This window comes from Herpailurus yagouaroundi, unplaced genomic scaffold (assembly GCF_014898765.1).
Source record: "Herpailurus yagouaroundi ecotype Mexico unplaced genomic scaffold, PumYag 186, whole genome shotgun sequence".
Lineage (NCBI taxonomy): Eukaryota > Metazoa > Chordata > Mammalia > Carnivora > Felidae > Herpailurus > Herpailurus yagouaroundi.
This window is the reverse complement of record NW_024412417.1, coordinates 5,057,146-5,082,795: the sequence shown is the minus strand read 5'-3', so window position 1 is coordinate 5,082,795 and position 25,650 is coordinate 5,057,146. Positions and strand designations below refer to the sequence as shown.

Genomic DNA, 25,650 nt, shown 5'->3' with positions numbered 1-25,650 from the left:
GAAGGAAGGAAGGAAGGAAGGAAGGAAGGAAGGAAGGAAGGAAGGAAGGGAGGCAAACCTTATTTCCCAATGTTAAGCAGGGGATGGGGAGGGGAGTTGTAAGTAAGGGCAGGGAAGATGTAGGTGGTCATCCAGTCATTCCACCAAGATGTTTATTTTATGTCTGTTACATTCTTATGATTAATTTGCTAAGTACATACAAGTTGAAGGATGTGCCAGAAGACATCCTTCTAAATACATCACAGTCTGGGTGAAAGCTACAGGGAATGTACTATAAGGAGCATAGGGCTTAAAGTTAAGAGGCCTGAGTTTGAATCCCAGCTTCATTTCTTGCTCTGTGTAACCAACTTCAATGTACTTGATCATTCTGAACCCCCATATCGCCATCTGCAAAGTGGATCTAGGAATAACAGCTACCTTACTTGACTATAGAAAGGTTATATAATGTGTTTTAACTTTAAAGTTAGTCAATCCAATCACCCATTTTCCAGAAGGATTTGTAGCATGCATAGTTCTGATTCAAAAAAAAAAATATTTACATCTTTGAAAAATTAAAAAGACTGTCCAATGAATCAAACTTCTGGAAAATATAATCTTTACCAATTTTCATTTCAGAAAGTAGACAATTCTTTTCAAGAATCCTCCTTGTGCAGAAAGAGTTGATCTAAAGCAGACCAAGTGGAGTCTCCTGTTGTGCTGTCTGCCAAGCAGAATGGAGGAAACATAACTGTAGTCTTGTATCGCCTGAATGGCATAGCAGTCTCATCATGCAATTAGGAATTTAGTGAGAGGTAATCTAACAGATACCTTAGCTAAAGATAAAGTCCATCTATTTCTGCTCATTGCATTCAGAATTACGCCCTTTGGGGAAGGAAGGGGGTACAAAAAGACTAAGGACTCTGGTCTCATGCTCTCTTCAACACCTTCTCACCTTTGACTCTGATTCTGCATCTATCCGCAGGCCTTGCAGCTTCCTCTTACTTTGCCTCATGACCCCTAAACTCAATTTCTGAGTAAGTATCTTGCTAAAGAAGACAAGTATCTGTCTGATAACTGAGTTCTAAATTTCTGTTTACTCTTTTCTATCATCTCCCTGAAGCCCTGACACTGGCCTAATTCCTCTGGTTGTCATCTTCTGGGACATCATAGACCTTTCAGCTTGCATCTTTGCCTGTGCCTATCCTAATCCAGTCTCCCTTTGGCAGTTTCTTATGCTTTTGTCACGTCCTCCCAACCAGGTCACTTCACACTGTGCTAAGAGGAGCACAGCTCTGATGCTAGAACTGGCTCATTCTTCTTTTTCCTGATCCATGTTCACACTGAATGTGCAGAGAGCCGAAGTGCTTCCCAAGATGTTACAAGTCAAAGGTAGCCAGTTGGTGGTGAATGAGCCGTAATCATTTGAAGTGACCAAAGAAGACAGAGTTTGTCAGATGCATAGAGTCACAGAGTCATGTTTAGGCTGAAACAGATCTTATAGACCACTCCCAACCATCTCATTTTACAAACAAGGAAACTGAACTCTAAAGAGAGGAAGAGTCTAACAGAGGTTGTAGATAAGAGTAATTTGAATGTAAGTTGGGGACTTAAAACACTAATTTAAGATAAACAGCTCTTTTTTTTTTTAACATGGACGTGAACAGAGGAGAATGAGAAAATTTGGAACCCATATGGCTGAGGGGGAAAGGAAGTGGAAAATCTTTGTGTGGAGGCAAAGTGGGAGGCATAGGAGAGTAGAGGCAAGAAGTGTTCAAAAAGGAAATCCACCAGAAAAAAAAAAAGTTAAGAAAGTAAGAAAGAAAACTCAAGTATTTACTAGATCAACCGGGGCAGGAACGGAAAAGACCAATTTTAGAAATTATATTGGCGGAACACCTTGAAAAGCCAATGATGAAAGGATATTTCTAGGGATAAGGAAAAGAAAGATCTAGAGAAAAGCTCAGGCTGTTAAGGATGTCTTAAAAGAATAGTTTGAGTGAAATCTTGGAAGCAGTAGCTCTTTCCTGAAGCAAATTAGAGGTATCAGAGATACAGCTGACCCTGGTGCAGAGATAGTGTGGAACTGGCTGTAACCAGACTCCTCTGAATCGGTCAGAGCTAACTCTGTATGATTTGTTGACCTGTAACAATGTGAAATCCAAACTCCCACATTCCCAAGTTAAGGTAAATCTTGCAGTTGAAATATTGGCTGACTAGGAGGTTTTGATGACCATGCTTTCTCATATAGGTTGTGTTTTCACTTTCTTGAGTTGTTGCGGTCAATGGTAGCATTTAGTACAGTGAGTTTAGTCAATAGCAAATTTGGTGGCAATAAAGGACTGCTAATCATTTGAGTATTTACTGCAAGTGAAAACAATTATCTACCATAGGTGGTCTACATTGACTTCCAGATAATACCAGAAACAAGTGACTGTGGTAACCTCAGGGTCACGTTGACAATGCTGATCCCTAGCCTGCTTCAAAGGGTGTGTATAGTCTGATGGAAATAATGTACAGAAGTCAGTTATGCTCTTTACTATTTGTGAGGGTCCTAGATCTTATAAAACCTCAACAGTACAGCATGTGAAGACACATACGTATATTATCATGCAAATATTCAATAACTATTTATGGTGTCTCTACATTTGATAGGGAACTATAGAGTATCCAAACAAAATTAAGTAAAAATGGGTGAGTTTACAGTGTTTAGTGTGCTTTACGGAGCTATATGTACCTAAGAGCAGCTCACTCAGTGTGAAGCTTATAGTCTACTTCTCAACATGACGCCATTGGGGATTTTTAAATGAAGCAGATCACCATGTAGGTAAGGTTGCTGATTTAGTTCTCAGACATCACTAATTAAAAAAAAAAAAACCAGAAATGAAGAATCTAATAAGTAAGATCATATCTCTACAAATTATAGTCCTAAGAAGCAATTTTTAGAAAGGATTTCATCCGTAATAACTATGTTAAAGTCTCTATACCACAAAGTCAGCAAAACAAGGGAAAAGAGAGACCAGAGATATGAGGATGAATTATTCAGATTTACTAAGTGTCACTCAAGCTGTTCTGTTTTGAAGATTCACTCATTAATGTATTCATTTAGTTAATCTTATTAAATATCTACAAGGTGTTTGACAGCATAAAATAGCAGGACAATGTGTTTAGCCTCAAAAAAGCTAAAAATCTGGCTGTGAAAAAAATATCTATGGTGCGATGCATATTGCAATGAGGTTGTAATCAACATAGAGAAGGACGAAGAAGGGTGAGAGCCATCTCACAAAGGAGATGATATTTAAGCTAGGACTTAATAGATGAGTAGAATATTTCCAAGTCAACAAAAACAGGACTTTCCAGACAGAGGTAATAATGTATGCTAACTCATAGAGGTTCAGTAGTTTCTTCCCAACTCACATGTATATGAAAACTTAATACAATAGAGACACCATTAAAAATTAGTGAGGACCTGGGCTCTGTACTGACAGCTCAGAGCCTGGAGCCTGTTTCAGATTCTGTGTCTCCCTCTCTCTGACCCTCCCCTGTTCATTCTCTGTCTCTCCCTGTCTCAAAAATAAATTTAAAAACGTTAAAAAAATTTTAAAAAAATTAGTGAGGATAATGAAATGCTTTAATAAACAAATGTACTTCAATAAATGATGCTTAGAAATGAAATATCTGTGGAAAAATAAAATTGAACCTTTACCACTATACACACACAAAAAAGTAAATTTGTGATAGATCAAAAACAAAAAAAGTCTAGAAGAAAGTATATATTTAAAAATATATGCATCACCTTGGGGCACCTGGGTGGCTCAGTCGGTTAAGTGTCCAACTTCAGCTCAGGTTATGATCTCACAGTTAGTGAGTTCGAGACTCACATCGGGTTCTGTGCTGACAGCTCAGAGCCTGGAGCCTGCTTTGAGTTCTATGTCTCCCTCTCTGTCTCTCTGCCCCTCCTCCCTTGTGCTCTGTCTCTCTCAAAAATAAGTAACCATTAAAAAAACATATATATATATATATATATATATATATATATATATGCATCACCTTGAGAAACAAATGCACACATTATTGAAGAAACTATAAAGTGGACTGTATTCAAATTTAAGCACATGTTACACAAAGGACACCATAAACAAAGTAAACAGACATGCCACAACATTGGGAGAGGACTTTTGCAAAGTGTATAACAAAACAAATTACTATCCAAAAATTTTAAAGGTGCTTACAAATGAGAACACATACACAAAACTCAGTAGAAAAATAGGCAGTGGCTATAAATAAGTAATTCACAGAGAAGGGGGGGGAATTGTCCCATAAACATACGAAAGGTTGCCTAGTTTCCCTCATAATCTGGGAAAACCACAATTAGATATAATTCCAGATTTAGTTTGGCAAAACATAAAACGTTTGGTAGCAGCAGATGTGAGCAAGAATATAGAACAGTGAAGCTCTCATGCACTGTGATGGAATTAAAATTTGTTTGGAGAATAATCTAGTAATATCTGTCAGATTTGAAGATTCGTATCTCTTTTATCTCATCAACTTCATCCCTAAATTCTAGTAGATGTACCCACGGAGATGTGTAAAGAACACAGGTTACAGCATTTTTGGTTAATATAAACAGCTAAAAGAAACCAGAAATAAAACATAAGTGTCAGTTGACAACAGAAAACATATGCCATTAAAAATCAGTAAACCGGGGGCACCTGGGTGGCTCAGTTGCTTAAGCCTCCAACTCTTGATTTTGGCTGAGGTCATAGTCTCATGATTCCTGAGTTTGAGCTCTGCTTTGGGCTTCACACTGACACACAGCATGGAACCTACTTGGCTCTCTCTCTCTCAATCTCTCTCTCTCTCTCTCTCTCTCTCTCTCTCTCTCTCTCTCTCAAAATAAATAAACTTTTTTTTAAAAAAAATCAAAGGATGCCTGGGTGGCTCAGGTGGTTGAGCATCAAACTCTTGATTTCAGCTCAGGTCATGATCCTAGGGTCTTGGGATAGAGCCCCCTGTCAAGCTCTGTGCTGACTGTGGAACCTGCTTAGGAATCTGTCTCTCTCTGTCTCTCTCTCTCTCTCTCTCTCCTGCCCCTCTCTCCTGCTTGTGCGCGCTCTCTCTCTCTCTAAAATAAAGTAAAAAAAAATTTTTAATCAATAAACTAGACCTATGAGCATCAATGAATAAACTTTAAAAATATAATAGGGACCAAAAATTAAGCTTCAGGTTGATGATATCATACATGAAGTGTGGAAAGATGCAAAACAATATTTTCTTTAAGGAGCAAAAATACAAAACACATGCATGGCTAAAAATAACAATGCCAAATTCATGATCATGGTAGCCCTGTGATGTTTTCTTTAAAAAAAAAAAAAAAACAGAAAGAAAGAAAAAATTCTGAATCAAGACAAGTACCTATATTTGTTAGATGGCCTTCCACAGTTTTCTTGTGTTCTGCATGCAGTACATTGTGGAATCAAGGTTCTTGGCTATTCATATGAATCTCAGGAATCATCTAAATGGAATGTTTCTCAAAGACTACAATATTTGTGGTAGTGCTATAACCAGTAAAGAACACAAGGGCTACACAGGTCATGGATATGGGTAATTCTTCTTACTGTGAGGGTGGCCATTGGCATGCTTCCTTGTTTATTGCTTACTGTTTCAAGATTCTTATTCATAAGCATGAGTCTAATATTTTAACAGGATAGGAAATTCTCAGCAGTTAGGTGTAGTTTAATGCTTAGTGTAATTTGTGAATATGTAAATTATGAAACTCAGAACTCAACAATTGCTTCACAGACAGGAAAGTTTTCTTAGTTGAGCAAAGCGTGGAATAAAGTAACACAGACCTTCATATTTGTCTTTGTGTGTGTGTGTGTGTTGTTGTTGTTGTTGTTGTTGTTGCTGTTGTTGTTTGTTGCTTGTGTATTTTTGACAATCCCTTGAAACATTTAAGCAGCGCTCAGCAGAGGAAGCTCTCTGCTCCACTTGGCATTTCAGGAGCATCTCAAAGGCTAGGAGCTGGAATCTTCTGAAGGAAGGCTCATTCACTGACTCACTCACTCTCTAGTGGCTGCCGCTGGCTGTTGGCTGAGTCCTTAGCTTGGGTTATCAGTTGAAACCCTTCCTCACAGCAGGGTGGCTGTATTAGTTTCCTATCATTGCTTCAACAAATTAAAACAAACTTAGTGGCTTAAAACAACACAAATATATTAGCCTGTAATTCTATAGGCCAAAAATCCGACTTGGAGCTCACTGGACTAAAAGGCAGGGGTTGAAGCACTGCATTTTTTTCTGGGGGCTCTAGGGGACAATCCATTTCCTTTTCCCAGGTTGTAGAGACTCCCCACATCCCTTTCTTCTGACCCCCTTTCTCAATCGTCAAAAACAGTGACATTGCCTCTCTTGGTGCCTTTCTTCCATGATCATATCTATCTCTGATTGACATGCTCCTGCCTCCCTGTCTGTGAGCCCTCTTCTGTGGTCACGGCTCCTTCTGACTCTGAACTTGCTGCTCCTTCTTCTATATTTAAGGGCCCTCGTATTACATCCAATTAATCTCATCTGAAGGCCCTTCATTTAAAAATCACATCTGCCAAGTCCCTTTTGCCATATACTGTACCATATTCACAGGTCTCGGGGGTTAGGACACGGGCATTTTTTTTTTTCAACGTTTATTTATTTTTGGAACAGAGAGAGACAGAGCATGAACGGAGGAGGGGCAGAGAGAGAGGGAGACACAGAATCGGAAACAGGCTCCAGGCTCTGAGTCATCAGCCCAGAACCTGACGCGGGGCTCAAACTCACGGACCCTGAGATCGTGACCTGGCTGAAGTCGGACGCTTAACCGACTGCACCACCCAGGCACCCCAGGACACGGGCATTTTTGTGGAGCCACTATTCTACTACAGTGGCTGAGTGCCAAGGATGGGCATCATGAGCAAGCCAGGTAGAGGCTGTATTGCCCCTCCCGCAGGAGCCACAAAAGACGTGTAGCATCACCTCCCCCATATTGCTACTTGCCACGGTGGTCGTACTGTCCACACAGCTTCAAGAGGAGCGAGAGTTGACTCCCTCTCTTGATGATGGGAGTTCAAGATTCTGGAAGAGGAGTTTGGAATAGAAATACTGCCCTGAGCATTTTTGTCAAATACAGCCTTCCACAAATAGTATAATAGATGAAAACGCCACCTCTCATGTCCAAATGCCTGTGGTAAAATCCCGGCCCTTCTCAGTGGCAACAGCAGTGTGTCCTTGAGAAAATCAACCTTGCTAGTGTCAAACGTCTTCGTCTCTAAAATGAGCATAACGGTTGTCCTATCCCAAAGAATAGCGGTAGGGATGAGATAAGGTAACCTATATAGAATACTTCTCATGGTGCCTGGCTAATGGTGTGACCTCAAGAATTGTTGCTATCAACCAGCCATATGCATTTAAGCAAGTGACTCAACCGCTTGGCAACTCAGCATCTTCACATGTGAAACAGCGATGAGAGTACTTACTTCACAGGATGGTTGTAAAGATTAGGTATAGTTGACAGGTAGCAAGTATTCAAGAAATTTTACACACAAATAATCATAATTAAAAACACGTTTACTTAAGATTATATATACAATTATAATAATTAAATATGATGGGTTATATCTAATCACTCCCCCAAGGAAGCGACATCACCTTACAAAAAACAAACAAACAACAGCAACAAAATAACAAGAGGTGGAATTAAAACCGTAAGACCATATGTACAGAGCTGCGAAGAATTTCAAAATTAGTAGTTACACGTAAGTCTTTAATTAGGAGTTTCAGATGTGTACCACTATGAAAATTGTCTTACCACATTGATACTGTGAGTATAGTGGTACAAAGGTGTGCACTGATTCATCGTAAATGACTCGGGTTTGCTGGATATGGTTTGGACAGCAATACTGATAGAGAAACAGAGTCATAAAGAGAGGAGGAACGAAGTCACTGTGAGGCTTAGATGAGCACTAGTCCAGTCCAGGTTGTAAGGGACTCAGAGAGCCGTATCTGTGTAAGGTTCTGGTTGAACCCAGCCGAGACTGCTGGCAACGATGCCTTAACCACATTCGTATTAGAGTGGCACTGTCTAGAAACAGACTCCAAATTAAGTCATTTTTGTCTTCAGCAAGTTCTAGGACTGCTAGATAGGATGTTGATAAATGCATGAAGCGAAAGTAATACTGTTTGTAAACTTTCTACAATGCCTTGCCTTTCTTGTCTTACTGAGGTAGAAAGTTCTTTGTAGAAAACAAGATGGTGTGTGTTGGAGGAGAGTTGGCAAAGGCACACAGCTCTTCCAAGACTCTCCAGGATCAGGGCGCTGTGATGTCACCAGCAAATTCACTTTCCACCAGGGTCAGCTTCATGGACATGTGATGAGTGCAGTCATACATGGCCTTGGGCTCAGAAGGACCTGGGGTTCCTCGCTCTGTAGTCACTGTCTTAGAATTATTAATCATTTAGTCTTTGAATTTGTGTTTTGTAAGTGAAGTCTGATAGGACAATAGAGCATAAGGAGGTGGGGCTCGGAGCCTCAGCTAACATGTGGTGCGGCCTCCTGCTGCCCTCCCCCCCTCCCTGGCATGAGTTCTTGGCAGCCCAGTCCCCACCTTCTGGGCCTCAAGCCCATCACACCTCACACTTCCTCAACCAGGGGCAGGGGCAGGTTAGTAAGGGAAGTCCCACATTCTTCCATTGCCCTCCACCCCTGGAGTGGGGCGGGGGGTGCTGGGTATGGACCTGGAGAAGTTTGGGGTTGTATAGGCCCTTACCCCACAGTATCTCGGGGCACAGTAATGTGATGGCTGCTCTAACTCAGGATTGTCAGCTTCATAGGGCATTTAATGGGTGACATATTTGTGGGGGGTAAGGGGGGGTGGAATGCTTTTATCCACTCCTGATCAGGTTTGCTAGCATGCCCATCCTCTATGAGGTTAGAATCCCTCAAGGTCACCTGTCCCTGTGGCTTGGGTGGCCAGCGTGCAAAAGGGAGATTGACCAATAGGTCTAGTGGCTCAGGCTGAGCCCTCGGTGCCTGTGAGGGTCTATACTAACCCTGTGTATATTCACCCACCTGAGGCAGTGCAACGTTAAAAAGTTAATGAAAAATGTCAAAAGGTTAAGAAAGACATCTTAGAAAGAGAAAAGGTTATATTTTAGTAATTTTAGTAACACATTTTTCCTGAATTTTAAACAAGCCACCCTCCCCCCCAATTTCATTTTGTATCAGGTCTTGCAAATTATTTTTTTTAATTTTTTTAATGTTTATTTATTTTTGAGAGAGAGACAGAGCTCGAGTGGGTGAGGGGCAGAGAGAGAGAGGGAGACACAGAATCTGAAGCAGGCTCCAGGCTTTGAGCCATCAGCCCAGAGCCCGACGTGGGGCTCGAACCCATGGACCAGACCCCAAGGTCGTGACCTGAGCCAAAGGCGAATGCTTAACCGACTGAGACACACAGGCACCCCAGGTGTTGCAAATTATTTATCCAGCCCTGCAAAATAATCATTTCTTTCACCTCATTTTCCTTCGTGGAAGTGAAGGAAAATGCAGTGCAGGGGGCCATACCATCGAGGAGAGTAGTTTCACTAGTCTGAATGCAACAGTCCCTAAAGTAAATCAAATATGGCTTCAATACTAATCTCTGAAAGCTCTCTCAAAATAGTCTTTTCAATGGATGCTGGCAGGCAGTCTTCAATTAAATTTCCATTGTGACTCATTTCTGTGGTTGGCTCTTGGCACTTTTTTAACTGAAAGCAGACCTGTAATTGGTTAAAACGGCATAATGATTTTATGGATTTTTAAGAGTCCTGGTTGCTTTTGACTGTTTCTTTCTTTCTTTTTTTTTTTTTCTTTGTCATAGCTTTTTATTTATCTTGTTACAGAAGTGATAATGGTATAGCCCATCTCATATGGAGGTCAAAATGTTAAATTTGAAAGACTCCAGAAAGTAACCCAGGGTCTGTCCCCACCAAGGACTTTGCTCATGTGAAAGAGTTGTCCCTTGTTAGCATGGACAGCCTCTTCCTTTAGGTTTGAAAGGACAGACTGCCACACAAGCTGAGTGGCTACAAGATTTCATATCACAACCTACAGTCCGGCTGGAGAACAGTTAAATTCTCCCGAAACAAATTTTGTTTTAGGTGCATTTATTTTCTGTTTGGTATTGGATTCCCATAAGTCAATACACATCATGGGATGTTATATAACATTCCTTCCACTTGTGTTTTGGGTCCTTAAAAAAAATCTTAGCAAGGTGTGCTTATTACACTACATACATTCTTTTTCTTCTTCATTTCTTCACTTGTGTTAGCCACATGTTTCAGTGGCGTCACAAAGGAGCCAGACATTTGAACTGAAAGTGCTGGCAACCTTTTTATTAAACTGCAAATTTTATTTTCGGTAAACTAGTAGGTGGTTACTATGTAAATGCTAGCAAGTGGCATAATGGGGGAGGGAGGTGAAACTGGCAGGATTTGCTAGTAAATTAAACATCAGGGGTAGGAGAACAGCAGACATAAGGAAGACTCGTAGGTGTTGAGCTAATCGGCTGGGACGACAGTGCCATTTACTCAGAGAAAACTGTTGAAGGACTAGTTTGGTCGAGGGGCATATCAAGGGTTCTTTCTTGGACTTGATGAGATGACTGCTAATATCTAAGTGGAGAAGTCGGGATGCAGTTACGTGCAAAAGTCTGGATCAAAGTGGGGATGTCCTGATGAATGCATAAATGTGGGAGCTAATAGCCTTATAGGTTTTTAGGTAAAGTCATGAGAGCTGAGATCACCTGAGGACAGATTGATTTAGGAAAAAAAACAACAACAACAGCGAGTCTGGGCCTATGCTCTGAAGCATCTCAACACTCACAGAAGAGCCAGCAAAGCTGTGAGGAGTTCTTAGAGAAGTTAGTTGACAACAGGGAGAGTGAGTGATCACCTAAGCCAACAGGAGAGGGTGTTTCAAAGAGGGTATGGTCAACCGTGTCAAATCTGAAGAGGAGTCAAGAAAGCAGAGAGAAGAAAGGAAACCATGGGATAAACTCTATGGCAGTCATTTCTGACCCTACCAAGAGAAATATTAGTGGAATGGTAGAAAAGAAACTTAACTGGAAAGGTTGAGAAAAAAGAATGTAAACAACACTTTCAAAATGTTTTCTGTGAAGGAAACCAAAAAGTTAATGCTAACTGGAGCTCAACTCATGTTGCTTTCATCGATTATACATACTACAAATAAAGGTAGTTGTTATGGGCTTACTTTGGTCCCCCCACCCCTTCCCCCAGCAATTCATGTGTTGAAACCCTAACTTCCATCGTGACTATATTTGGAGAAGGGGTCTTTAGGGAGATAACTAAGGTTAAATGAGGTCATAAGAGTGGGGTCCTAATCCTACAGGACTGGTATGTTTTTTGAGAAAAAGAAGAGACAACAGAGATCTCTCTCGGCAGAAAGGCCACGTGAGGACACAGCGAGAAGGTGACTGTCTATAAGCCAGGAAGAGAGGTCTCACTAGAAATCAACGCCGATGGCACTTTGATCCTGCACTTGCAGCCTCCAGAACTGTGAGAAAACAAATGTCTGTTGTTTACCACCCAGTCCGTAGTATCTTGTTATAGCTGCCCAAGCTAATACGGTTGCTTACACAGTATGTCTACAAAGCTTTGTTCAAATAAAATAATGATAATCATAATGGCTTCATGTTAACAAAATATTTCTCTGTTGATATTGACCCCAATTCTATATTCTTTTCCCGTTTCAACCAACTCATCCTCTAGATCATCCTCTATTTTAGCAAATGTACCAAGATTTAACCATTTGTTCAGGACAAAAATTTCAGAGCCCTTCCTTGATTACTCTCCTTCTCTTCCATGCCAGCCACACCAAGTTCCATCACAGAGGAACCCTGATAGCCCATCTAAAATGTGAACCAAGTCTTACCTTACCTCTGTCATCAACATTCAAATGGTGTTCTTTCTTATAGAACAAAATCTAAAGTTCCTACTGTAATCACAAGGCTGCCATCATCTGCCCCCTTGGCTCCCTCTCTACATCACGTAAGAAACAACCTGAAAACTCAGTGGCTTAAAACAATACTTATTATCCCTTAAGTGTTTGTAGCTTGGCTAAGAATTAGCTGATCCTGACAGGACTCACGTGGGGTTGCTTGCCTGGGTGGCTCTGTTCTTAGAGGGACCAGATGACCAGTCTGAGCTCTTCTCATAGGAATAGAAGATGTGTGTTTGAGAGAGAGCACAGAAACAGGGAAGGTCTCTTAACACTTAGACTCAGGACTGGCATATTGTCACTTCTACTTTATCCTATTGACCAAAGCAAGTCATATGGCTAAATGCAAAGTCAAGTCTAGGAAAATATACTACTCCACTTAAGAGGAAACTTATATCACATGGCAAAGAATGTGTATGCACAGAGGAACAAACAACTTGACCAGCAATGCAGTCTATTACATACTCTGATCCAATTTCCTATATTTCTTACTTTTGTTAACTTGACTTCAAGTCTCACACTTGTTAATCAAGCTGCTATCTCAAGGCCTTCAGACTTGTGTTTCCTCCTGCTTGAGGCATTTTTTTCTCTAGATTATCACATGGCTTTTATTCATTCATTCAGGTCTCTGCTAAAATATCATATCCTCAAAGGTTCCCATGACCAGGGGTTAGAAAACTATGGCCCTGGCCCACAGACCAATTCATACCCACTGCTTATTTTTGTAAATAAAGTCTTATTAAAACACAGCCATCTCCATTCATTTACTTACTACCTATGACTACTTACATATCACAAAGGCAGAAGTGAATAGTTGTGTCAGAAATTATGCCAGAAATCTTAAAATATTTACTCTCTGACTTTTTACAGAAAAAGTTTGCTGACCCTTACTCTATCCCATTTTCTTACTTTATTTTTCTTCTTTATGATTATCTTTTGACATTACACTGTATTTATTTGTTTATCTGTTTATGATTGATCTTCTTCACTAGAATCTAAGTTTCTCTAGGGAAGAATTTTGTCATATTTACTGCAGTGCCACTAGCCCTAAAAATGTGCCAGGAACTCAGAATTATATTCTCATCCCCTTTAAGTCTTTGCCTAAATGGCACTCCCAAGTGAGGTCTCTACTGACAACCATGGCACTCTGGGCCCTCTTCTCTGCCTTATGTGTTCTCTTTGTTGCCTTCTTACACAATACTTAACTTTCTTCATAACTTTATCATTAATGACTGACTCTCACATGAGAATATACACTTCACAGGGGCAGGGTCCTTATATGAGATGCTTGCTTGGGACAGTGCCTGGTATATAAGTGCCCAATAAATATTTGCTGAATGAGCAAATGAAGATAATTTCTTAGGAATGGAATTGAAATTGTTTAATTTCAGAGAATAAAATAAATAATATGAAGTAATGTTATTATTCAGTGTTTAGGGGAATCCTTGAGAAAAGTCTTTAAAGGAGACTCAAATCCTCCAGCACCCCATGCACTGGGTGTTTTTGTTTGTTGTCATAGAATGGATGAACCTAACAGCTTATGGATCACGGATGTCTAGGTTATTAGGACCTTTCCTGAAAGTCATGCTGCCCATTAGCATCAAGAGAGAATGGAAAACATCAGCAAATACTCTGTTGATGGTGCCTATTTAGATGCCCTATGTGCTAGCTCTCCTCAATAGTCCTATTTCAATAAAGAGAGAAGAACATCCCCCTTGTAGTCTACGTAAGGTAAAAGGAAATTCTGACTGGATTTCAGTCAAACTTCATGTTGCCAGGGGAATAATAACAAAAAGTAGGATGTCAGCATATCCCCCTGCCCTCACTAGAATGTTAGAGGGATCATGAGAATAACTTTCCTGCGTCCTCCGTTGTCTCACTTCTCATTCTCAGAGTGAGCAAAGCCAACCGTGGAGCCAAGTCCATTCAGAAGATAAAGATTATTACTTTCGGGAGGCTGGAAACCATTCATGTAATACCCAGATGTATCCAGATGAGCGGGGTGAAGGAATGGTTCTTGTTCACTTATGGAGCCTGCAGTGTGGGATTTTCAGCAGCAGCTGCTTGAAGTCTGGATGCCCAGTGGATTCTGCCCCCTTCTCAGAGCTGAGGAGGAGGAGGATATATAAGGTCTTTGGTCACACAGTCTAGTGGAACAAATAGCCATTGGGCGGAGACTTTGGTTGACAGTGGTTTTATCATTACATGTCATAGCAGATGCAGCCAGTGCCCTGCCATATCCCCTTGCACTTAACACTGGAAGGTGCAGTAACCCAACATCCAACTGCCAGCATTCGATCTTCTTTGCCTGGAGGTTTCTCTTTCCACAGGAACCTGTGTGGCCACCAGCACAGACCAGAAGTGCAGGGGAATTAACAATCCCCAGGAGTAGCCCTTAAACAATGACTGGCAGGAGCTGGTGCATAAATACCCCAGTTCCCTCACCTTCCAGTGAGTTAAGGTTGGAATGTGTGTTTTACACGGAACCCCAGAGTTTTCCTAATGAGCTCAAGCAACACTCACCACCTATGATGACTGGTTTGATAATGTGACTCTTATTGTCTCTTTTCACTTTCTTATCTTACTTCCCCTACACCCACCCGCACTGGGGTTTTCTTCTAGCTCCCAAATAAACTGCTTGTTTTTAAGTTATTATGTCAAGGTCTGCTTCTAGGGAAACCCAAACTCAGAAACATGCTTACCCAATTCATATTTACCTTTAATTTCCTAGCCTAACTTAAATGTGTGCCAATTTTATTTTCGTTTCACGTGTGAGAGAAAACATGCTCCCCCTGAAAAACCATATCCTCTTCTTAGTAGATTGAACCCTTTTGGGAACCTTTAGTATTAACCTTTCTAGTAATAGTACCTTTCTTAGTCTTGGTTATAAGTGAACATGTTATTGCAACCTAAAAGTTTTAACAAAATACCTGTAGGTATGTTAACATTTAGATTGTTCATATAAAATTTTTAGACGTGATAGTTCTTTTATAAAACTCAAACCCTTTATTTTATACGTGAAAACTCATTAGGTGGTATAAGATTTAGTCAGTGATTTAGCTAAGATCTCACTGCTAATTGGCTTCCCAGCTGAAACCGCAAGTTAAATTCAGATATTGCTTAAAATAAATATTATTTAAGGTCTAGTAAGTGCCCTACATTCATCCTGTGTTCTAGGCTTTCCCAGTGGTGCCTGTTTTGACTATCTGATAAAGTGCATTTCTGGATGGTTAGGAAGAGGGAAGTCTGTCTTGATTTCTTTGGTCTCTGTTCTCCTTCTTACAAACAAGAAGGTGCTAGCTTCCTACCACAGAACAGCCTCCTTTTTGTGATTTCTGCGTTTACCTGAATACCCACGGTTTTTCCGTTCAAGGAGGAGGAGATGTCCTTCCCTTCTCGCTGTGCCAGTTTGTGCAGCCCCCAGCTGTGGAAACAGCCATTCTCATGTTGTAGCAGAACTAATGATCTGCCTCCAGGGACCCGTGAGAGAGTCCTCTTGCCACCCTAGATAAGTGCATATGGCTGGTGTGCTTGTATATTTCTGCTCTACCGCCCCCCACCCCCCCATCTCAGACTCAGTTTCTGCACTTCACAGACACTCAAGCCTACCTGTCCCATGGGCATTAAGCCTGTGGCAGTTCTCACCCATCAGTATGGGTGTGCTCCTGGCTGCAATCAGAAAGCCCTAGCAGCTGCTGCTGTGGCCTCATCTTGTAACGCCCCAGGTTGCCCCAGCCTCCTGCAGGGGCTGGGTTCGGGCTTCATTCAGCAAAGCCCCATCATCATCACGTCCGCCTCATCGGGAGCCTCAGGCTGCACTACAGGCTGACCTAGCTGAGCTCAGGAAGGTTCCGGCTTCCCAGAGGAGTGGTTAACCCCATCCAAGAGTATCACGATCATGGGTTTTGAACTAAAATAGTCTTTGGTTGACAGTGCTTTGAACAAGGACATATAGCACAAACATTTTGCCCATTCTAGAGACTGGGCATCAAAATAGAGAAAGCCTAATGACATACCCAGAAATACTTATTGTACCATGAATAGCTTTGAAAAGCACAAAAGCTAGTCTCTTGATTTCATCTTATCTTGACTTTTTTACTGCCCTGTGTCCCTTTTTTGTTTGCTTTCCCCTTTTATCTGTGGGGAGATGTATAATGGTTAATTTCTTCCTAAAGAATAATTCATCCAGGGTAGTACATGCTGCATACATCTGCGAGGCTCTTAAGTATTTCATGCATTATGTGGCCCAAATGGCTACATTAGGAAAAAAAAAATCCCAATTAGTGAAATTTAAATATGGAATTTCTTTGAATTGCAGCTCCCCTTTCATATGTTACAACATCCTGATCAATGGCACCAAAAAGCAAAAGGTTTCTCTTATTGCTATATATTTTTATTTCCCTCCAAATATCAATGCCACATCAACTGTTAATCTGAAAAACCTCATTTAATGTCAGCTTGCTCACAGTTATGAAAATTCAGGTAATGTATTCCTGTTACTAATTGTATTTGAGAAAGTGTTATTAATTTCATATATCAAGTTCGTAGTGGCCATCTGTTCCCTCCGAACTGCTGCGTCTCCCTCCATCTGCCCTGTTTTTCTTCTGCTAATCGGGTGGCAAGGGCTCAGATGATCGGGAAGTTTCTCTCTGACTTTTGATTTGTCACTCATCATCAAGCCAGCTGTGCGTTTGTAACAGACTCCTCCGACGGGTGGTGGTGAATTTAAATCTGTCTGGTTTTCTTGTTGTTTTTTTTTTTAAATAAAACTTTTTTGTCAAAAAATGTTTAAAGGAAGCCAGATTGTATTTTCTACACTGTAAAATGTGCTTTGCTGCCACTAATTTGGCTGCATCTGCACTCTCATGAATATAGATGAAGGTGCACGGCCAGGATATTATTAGGGACTGCGGCGAGCAGGGAAGAATTTTAAATGCGGCAAGATACCATAGTTTAGATTTCTGAGAACATTAGGACAAACTCGCATGAAACTGCTGACATTTGCTAGCTTTAAGTTCAAGATGAGTTTTTGAATCTTAACCGCAAATATTCTTCTTTGAATATTTTTGCTTGTGTGTGGTTGAATAGGGAAAAGAGATTGCGGGAAGGATTGTAGGAAAATATGATTAGATCAAAAAGATTTTTAGTTCAAATTTCTTCACCTTGTCTCCCATAAATCACGGACTAGAGTCAGCATGCAAGGGACTTGTTTGAGTCCATGTGCTAGGTGAGCAAGCTGGGTAGGACATTAGCCAGCGTCATTGCTTTCAAGTCACTTGAACACCCTGTGGGATAACATATGAAGCTTACAGACTTGGGGCCTTGAAGATGAACCTACAATACCAATTATTTATTGTTTGTGATTGTTTATTGTATAATTCAGTGCTAACAACAGGCTATACAAAATAAATGTTTATGAAAAATATTATTCATCTCCTCAGATAAGCATTTTCCCCAAAGTCCAATAGACAACAGCAACACTCAGATGTTAATGATAATTAAACAAGTTTTATTTTGCCTTCAGAATGATTCGGTATCACTAGATACGAAAAATATTCAACTCATGCTCAAAAAATGTGCATTTTAGGAACAGAGAAGAAATAAAAATAATGGGATAGTATCTGTCCTCAAGAAACTCACAATCTACTAACTATAAAGTAGGAGAGGTATTCTATGACCGTTCCGGTGACAGCTACTAACAAATAGTGAAGCAACAACTGTTGGATAAACACAGGTACAAATCTTCATAAGAATAAATATTCTGAGGGGTGCCTGGTGACTCAATCTGTTAGACATCCAACTTCGGCTCCTGTCATGATCTGTCAGTTTGTGGGTTCAAGCCCTGTATCGGGCTCTTTGCTGACAGCTCGGAGCCTGGAGCCTGCTTCGGATTCTGTGTCTTTCTCTCTTTCTGCCCCTCTCCTGCTAGCACTCTGTCTCTCTCTTTAAAATAAATAAAAATAAACATTTAAAAAAAAGAGTAAATGTTGTGAATTGCATTAGCTCTAAAACAAAGCAAAGATTTCTAATACCTATCATGTCTAATAAGTTCATATTTTTCACATTAAAAAGTGAAACTTTTCTTGAGTTCTCCCTGTTCATAATCATAGCACTTCAACATCAAAAAACCTGTCACTCTCGCTAAATAAAGACACTTGTTCAAAATGGTAAAAAAAAAAAAAAAAAAAAAAAAATGGAAATTTACATTTCTAAGTACAAAGATTTTATGTCATAATACCTGTTATGGGTTAATTGTGTCCCCTAAAAAGATATCTTGAAGTCCTCATCCCCACACCTGTGAATGTAATCTTGTTTGAAAATAGAATAGTTTCCCCTTATCTATAAGGGACACATTACAAGACACCCCCCACCCCCGCTCCAGTGAATGCCTGAAAAAAATGTGGATAGTACTAAACATTATATATACTTTTTTTCTTGTACGCAGATACATACAATAAAATTTAATTAACAAAATTAGGCACAGTAAGAAGTTAACAACAAACTAATAATAAAATAGAATATTTATAACAATACACTGCAATAAAAGTTATGTGAAGATGGCCGCTCTCTGTCAAAATATGTTATTCTACTGAATTCATCCTTCTTGTGATGATGTGAGATAATGAAATGCTTTCTGATGAGAGGAAGCAAGGTGAATGATGTAGGCACCTTGACACAGTGTTAGACTGCTATTGACCTCCTGACCAGCTGTCGGCTTTCAGACATTGGTTGACCAACTAAAACCATGGAAGCAAAACTGTGGACAATGCCTGCTGTAGGGTCTTTGCAGGTGTAATCAAGTTAAAATGAGATCATACAGTATCAGGGTGGGCCCTAATCCAATATATTTGGTATCCCTGGAAGAAGAGAAGAGACACAGAGGAGACCCGTGGAGAGAACATTGTGTGCCAATGGAGTCAGAGATTGGATGATATTTCTACAAGCCAACGAACACCAGGATTGCCAGCCACTTCCAGAAGCTAAGGAAGAGGTTGAGGATTCTGTTCTAGAGACCTGAAGACTCCTGATCTCCCAAACTGCAAGAGAATTCATTTCTGTTGTTGTAAGCCACCAAGTTCATGGTAATTGGTTACTGCAACCTGAGGAAACTAATAGACCATAACACAATTCAAGAAATAAAAACAGGAACACCTGGATAGCTTATCAGTTAAGCTTCTGACTCTTGATTTCAACTCAAGTCATGATCTTATGGTTCATCAGTTTCCCTGCTGGCAACACGTAGCCTCCTTGGGATTCTCTGTTTCTGTCTCTCTCTCTCTCTCACTCTCTCTCTCTCTGCCCCTCCCTCATTTGTGCTCTCTCTCTCTCAAAATCAATAAATAAGCTTAAGAAAGAAAAGCAAAATATTTGACCTTTTTTTTTTATTTCCATAATTTTTGTTTGGTTTTAACATAGGACCATCAAAATTCTCATGTTTCTTGGTCATGAAGAACACCTAATGTGGTCTTAAAGTTTTTTGAAAATGGATTCTTTCTTAAAAATTATGTTGTTATAAAAATAAAATAATTGTAGAACTGTCAAGTATTTTCAAGCCACCATAATTAGTGACACATGAAAAGCATGGCAGAGGAAATACCAGATGTAAGTTATTTCAAGGGGCAATGATGGGGTAAAATCTTGTATTATCATAACTTCTTTGACCATCTTTCATTGGGAAAACCATTTTCTTATTTTTCCTCCCAGAGATTTTACTAGGGACACTGGAACCAGACCCAAATCTAGTTCCATTTCCACTTTTTTACTTGTCTTTTGATATCCTTTATGAAAAACCTCTTTGCATCTCTGCTTCTTTACTAAAAAATCAGAGTTACCAATATATAATTGGTAACCCAACTAACCTCAAGGTAATTTTGAGGGCTTCCAAACCTGTCTAGATTGTTAAGAATAAAAATTTAAAAATTAGCCAAAGCATCCTCCCTGTCTCATGTTGTTGCCTGTTCCCCAGATTTTCCTCTTTAATCCAAAAAAAAAAACAAAAAACAAAAAACAAAAACAAATCCCAGAGACCCATGGTAGCCCCTTCCCTTCACCATCACCTAAATGTAGATCCCTTCCAACTCATCCGGATCAATCTGTGATTGACATTAGTCCTCCATAGTTCTAAACAGCTGTATTTGAACTTGCCTAAATGTTGCCCTTTCTATACAACCTTTCTAATCAAAGTGTGGTCCTGAGGCCAGCAGCTACCAGCCTCACCCAGAAGTTTGTTAGAAATGCAGACTTTCAGGCTGCTGGGTCAGCGGTAACATTTCTAATAGGCTCTCCACTGATCCCAATGTACATTCAAGTCTGAGAAGCAGTGCTACACAACACATTATTACTGTTTTCCCTACAGATCTCCAAAGTAATGTCTTACAGTAGGGGACATACCTTTTCCTAGTTTGATAACAGTATCCTTCTCCTTTATTTAAATAAATCACAACCTTCTAATTTTACAGAATTTGTGTCTGAACAAAAGGGTAAAAAAGGCCCAGTGGTACTGCTGATGCTTTCCTAATGTACTGTGTTCACTGACAGCAAGACCTTGGAATATCCTTAATGATATTAACAGAATATACATTAACACGGAAGGGAAGACCAGGCCTTTTTAAGCGGTAGTTCTGTTTCCTTCCCCTAGGTAGATAATGAAGTAGATTCACTTTTCCCATGACACTGGGCTGCCTGATATTTTGCTGTGTTACATGACGTGCTTCAGCATGACTAATACATCCCAGCTGGTCTCAACAGCAGGAAAATGTGTCGTGGGGGGTGGGGGGATGGCGGTGACATGGTTAGGAAGTTACGCATGCGCACGCAGAGGAGGCTCTGTTGTGTCTATGATTAGAGTTGGGGGTGGGGTGGGAAGAAAGAATGAATGAAAGGGGGGAAAATGAGGAAATCCCAGGAGTTCTGGAGACTTGAAATTTTTCAAGCTGTCATTTACCTTTGCAAAGTTGTGGTTGGTGACTGTGTTTACAGGCTGTGGATCTGTAAACAGCACATGTGCAAACCGTTAGCTATTGTTTTGAAAATGACAGTATGGCCAATAATTTCAATTTCAGTGTTTAAGCGTGAACCAGATGACGCTATGTTTTATTTAAAACTGGGCATGTATCATGGAGGGTGGAAACTTCTACCTCTTAAACACTTTTATATTGTGTAGTGTGCCATATGTTGCCTGCTTTCAGGTTTTTAAAGTGATTGCCTACTGCCTAAAGGTAGCTTGTCTCAAGATTATAATCCGCATTTTGCTGGAGGGCAGAAGTGAACCCATTAATTTAACAGCACACTAATGGGATTGGTATAAAGGTGTTAATTCTATTCAATATTCCTTAAGGATTAGGTTGAATGATAGTTTGGTAAGAAAGAAAGGGGTAAAGAATCAACAAGAGAAGTATGAGGCCATACAAAAGGTTTGACCAATATTAAAAACTGTCTTCCTATCACCACCACCTAAAAACAAAACAAAACAAAACCAAAAAAAAAAAAAAAGCCAAACTTGATAGCCAGATGAAGTAATTTCTAACTTAAAATCCTTTTTAAAATCTGAAATTTCCTTCCTTACCTTGTAACTTTAGTTGGGAACAAGCTTCTTGCTTCTCATTTACTCTTAACGAAGAATGCATGCTAAGTTTTGCTCTGAGTTATCCTGGGTACATATTCAAGAAGGTTGCCGGATACATATTCTAGCTGAATATTTAACTTTGATAAGACTGAGCCCAGTCAATGAAAGATTCTTGCCATCTCAGACTCTTTTTAAAAATATTTATTGGTGCTCAGCTGGAAGGGAGTTGGCACCTAGTTCTGGCATGACATCCGCTGGCTAACTGCTATTGTGTGGTCCTTGACTCCTTAGGAATGTGAGACCGTGTTCTGTACCGTGCACATCAGGGCAACGGGACTGAGACACAAGCGGGGGAAGCCTGCCCCATGATTTGATAAAGCTCATACAAATTTCCATCTTTACTTAGAGGAATATTTCTCTAATCGTAGAGACTCCAAGGCCTAAGCTCCCAGATAATTGTTTATCCTGGGCTGCTTTCCCAAGCAACTTTGCTACTAAGATTCCAGTTCTGTCTCCCGTAGAGGAGGCAAACGTTAGCTCTCTTGTAATAGTTCCACCCCACTAAGTAGGCATCCAAAACACCATCACCACTTAATTCGCTTAATACTAGTATCCATGTTAAACCAATATCTTCCCTTTAAAAAATTGGCAGTTTATAACAGGATTTCTTATCAGGTAATAACTATCTAGGTTTATTTTAAAACCCCTGTCTTGTTAGCTTAAGAAATAAAATCCAGCAATGACAGAAGATTAGGTTTCCCCCCACCCCCTCCCCGGGCGGGGTTCAGACAGTTCCTTCTTTGTGTTTGCCTCTCTTCTTTTGTAAGATGTGATCGGCAGCCTGTATTGGGAGGCCTGTGGGGGAAGAGATTAAGTTCTCCTCAGCTGGCCGTCGGAGGGTGTGGCTCTTTAACATTTTGGCTAACAGATGGTGACAAACCAACAGGTGCACCCAGATCACTGCACCGAGCTTTCTACATCTGCCGGGCGCACAGTGTGCTTACTCTGACTTCCCCCACGCCAGCTGGGGCCTTGGCTCCACCAAGCATGGCCCAGACAAGGTATACAAGGATGGAGGCCCATGACCTTCAACCATTAACCTACTGATATGTGCTTTAGAGGATAAGCGGGGCAAAAACACTTTGATCTGAATGGTATGCAGTGAAAAGAGAAACAAAGAGTGTAGACCCCGGGGTGAAGTGAGGAAGTGACAGGCAGTTTTGGTAACAAAATCCTCTTTTCAGGATTTGACAGCTTCTCTCGTCGGGCCAGATTTCTCTTTTAGCAAGGACATTGGCCTGCATTTATTGCCACCCTGGAAAATTGTTGTTGGATGACTCAAAATTTTTGAATGGAAACAACCCAGAGAATCATTGAGACAATCCCCTTTGCGACAATAGCTAAGCCTTCATACGCTTGCTGTACACAGGGCTCTGCTGGAATTATCCCGAAGCAGCCTCGTAACAAATCTATGGGACGGGCACCATTTCTCTTCCCATTTACAGTGGAGAAACCAAGGCACAGAGAGGCCAAGTGAATTACAATCAGAAAAGAGCAGAATGATACTTACTGAAGCCCCTGCACTTAACAGCTGTGTGGAATAGTCAAGGATCGACTTACTACTTTAGAGCTTTATCTACTTGAAGACGTAGGGAAGAAAAGACACTCTTGGGGTCACTGTAAGTTGCAACTTCACATGTGAAGCCTACTTGAAACGACTGGTTTGGTTTTGGTTTTGGTTTTGGTCTGATTATCAAGGTCCTCGTGTCACATATCACCATGTTTTTTCACTAATCTTCATCATTAGCCTTATTTAAAGCCTAGGATTTTGAGACGTAAGAATTCTCTCTCCTACATTTTCATTTTGGCAGATGAGGAAAACTACTCACAGAAGTATATCCTGGAAGCAGATCATTTGCTTTAAAAGTCAGGAAGAAGCAGATGAACTGAGGCACACTGTCTTCCACATGTGGCTTCATGAGTGGTTTCCAGCACTCCCCTGTGGACATGCGATATGCGGTCTAGCAAAGGTATCTTGATGCCCCCCCTAGTGTTCACATGAAGAATGCTGTAGTAACTAGTGGTTCATTGTTTTTTTTACTCATCTGCAATCCATTATTTTCCTGTTGATGGGGGTTATCTCCTAAGGATTTTGTGCTGTTGTTTTCTGTTGTTCGTTTGTATGTTTGCACTACCTACATGTCGGGTGTGGTGTTGTGTCTTATATGCATCTTATCATTTAATCTCCTCCTACAAAACACTATGATGTAGATACTATTATTGGTCCATTTTACAGATGAGGAAACTGAGGCTTAGCATGTTTGAGTATCTTGTATAAGATCTCACAGCTGGTAACTACATATTTGTATGGTTTTTGATTATGACTAGCACTCCCACTGGACTATGTCATGCAAAGACAGAGATTGTATCTGCTGAGATGCTTATATTTACCCCACGGTGCTTAAACCACTTAACAGGGTCTTCATACACATATGCTTAATAAACATTTGTTTAATGATTAAATGAGAGAATAAATGAATAAAGTTGGAGACCAGAATTCAAAGTCATGCCTATTTAAATCGAGAATCTGTCTTGTTAACCACTAGTTATGTGACCCCACATTGCTCAGACTATGTTCTGCTCATACCTAGGTGATGTTAATCACCACTAGGTATTGTTATGAACCAAATTCTGTCCCTCCAAAACTCCTGTGTTGCAGCCCTGACTACCAGTGTGATTGTATTTGGAGATGTGGCTTTTACGGAGAGAATTAAGTTAAATGAAGCCATACGGGTGGATCCCTAATCAGATAGCCCTGTTGTCCTTATAAGAAGAGGGAAAGACGCCAGAACTTGCTCTCCATGTCCACACAGATGAGGCCATGTGAGGAAGAGCAAAAGGGCAGCCATCTTCAAGCTAGGAAGAGAGGCCTTCCCAGAAACTGACCCTGACACACCTTGAATTTGGTGTCTAGTCTACAGAACAATGAGAAAATTTCTGTTCTTTAACCCACCCAGTCTGGTGTTTCATTATAGCAGCCTGAATGGACTAATACAACTACCATGACTCATCTGCTTTCTTTCCTTGTTCCTCTTACTCTCCCCTTTATCAGAGTATTTTTTTTTTTTTGGATATCTTCTAGCTGTTTCTGTTTCTCTGTCTTCAAAACGCAGTAGTAGGGAATTGCCTTCTTCCTCCATATGCACTCTTTTTTTTCTTACCGTTTTCAGCAAAGAAATGCAAGTTAGCAGCTTTTTTCTGCCTTTCTGATCATCATTTTTCTTAGGAGGAATGAAATACCAAGACAACTGAACGCCTGTTTGATGCATATAAGCGACATGGATTCTCTGTGGTTGGAATTAACTTCCTGCATTGACAGACTCTCCAATTTCAGAGTAGCTCCCCTTGCCATCTCCCACCAGGTCTGTATTATAGGGATGATTTATTATGACCAATGTAGAGCAGCACCAGTCAAGAAGAGGAGGGGGTAGAGACCTGACGATCGGACTGAAAGCCTAGGACAAAACTATGAGTTGGAGATCCTGTTGCAACTTTTGTGTCTGACTTTGAGTGGTCAGGTGTACAAAATCGATAGCAAACTAAGTCGTAATTAATTCACCTTCTAGTTTAGAATCAGGAGGCTTCTAATCACCAGGGAATCCAGCTGGGGTGTCAGTTCTGGAAACCTGATAGTAAGTAGGCATGTAGAAAACACAATGAAGAAAAGATTCCGGTTAAGAGTTTATGCCTAAAAAGGTATAGAGTCATTAACCCGAGTAACCATCAGATCTGAACTAAAGAGGAAGGTCAGAAGATACAGTCAACATGGGTCAGTAGGCTGGGTCAACATGGGAAGAGGAAAAGTGATCTAGAAGGACTGGCCCAGGAGCCTAGGTGTTATTTACAAAAAAAAAAAAAAAAATGACTATATCCTGGGTTTGACTGGCAACAACAAGCCACATAAGACAACAGTCAAAGCCTCTGAAAGCACACAAGCTCCCGAAATAATTCCACCCATTGCAGGAAGAATACTGAGAGCCATGATATGTCCCGGCTTCAGTCATAGTTTGCTGAGGAATTGGGGAAG

General features: G+C 40.5%; 1 long non-coding RNA gene across 1 annotated transcript in view; it reads left to right on the top strand.

Annotated features, from left to right (window-relative positions):
- Positions 1 to 24,112, top strand: part of LOC121042696 (uncharacterized) — a 26,221-nt gene extending 2,109 nt beyond the window's left edge. Inside the window, exon 2 of the long non-coding RNA XR_005796389.1 lies at positions 23,435 to 24,112. This is a non-coding gene — a long non-coding RNA (uncharacterized LOC121042696). The remainder of the gene's footprint in view (positions 1 to 23,434) is intronic.
- Positions 24,113 to 25,650: the final 1,538 nt, after the last annotated feature.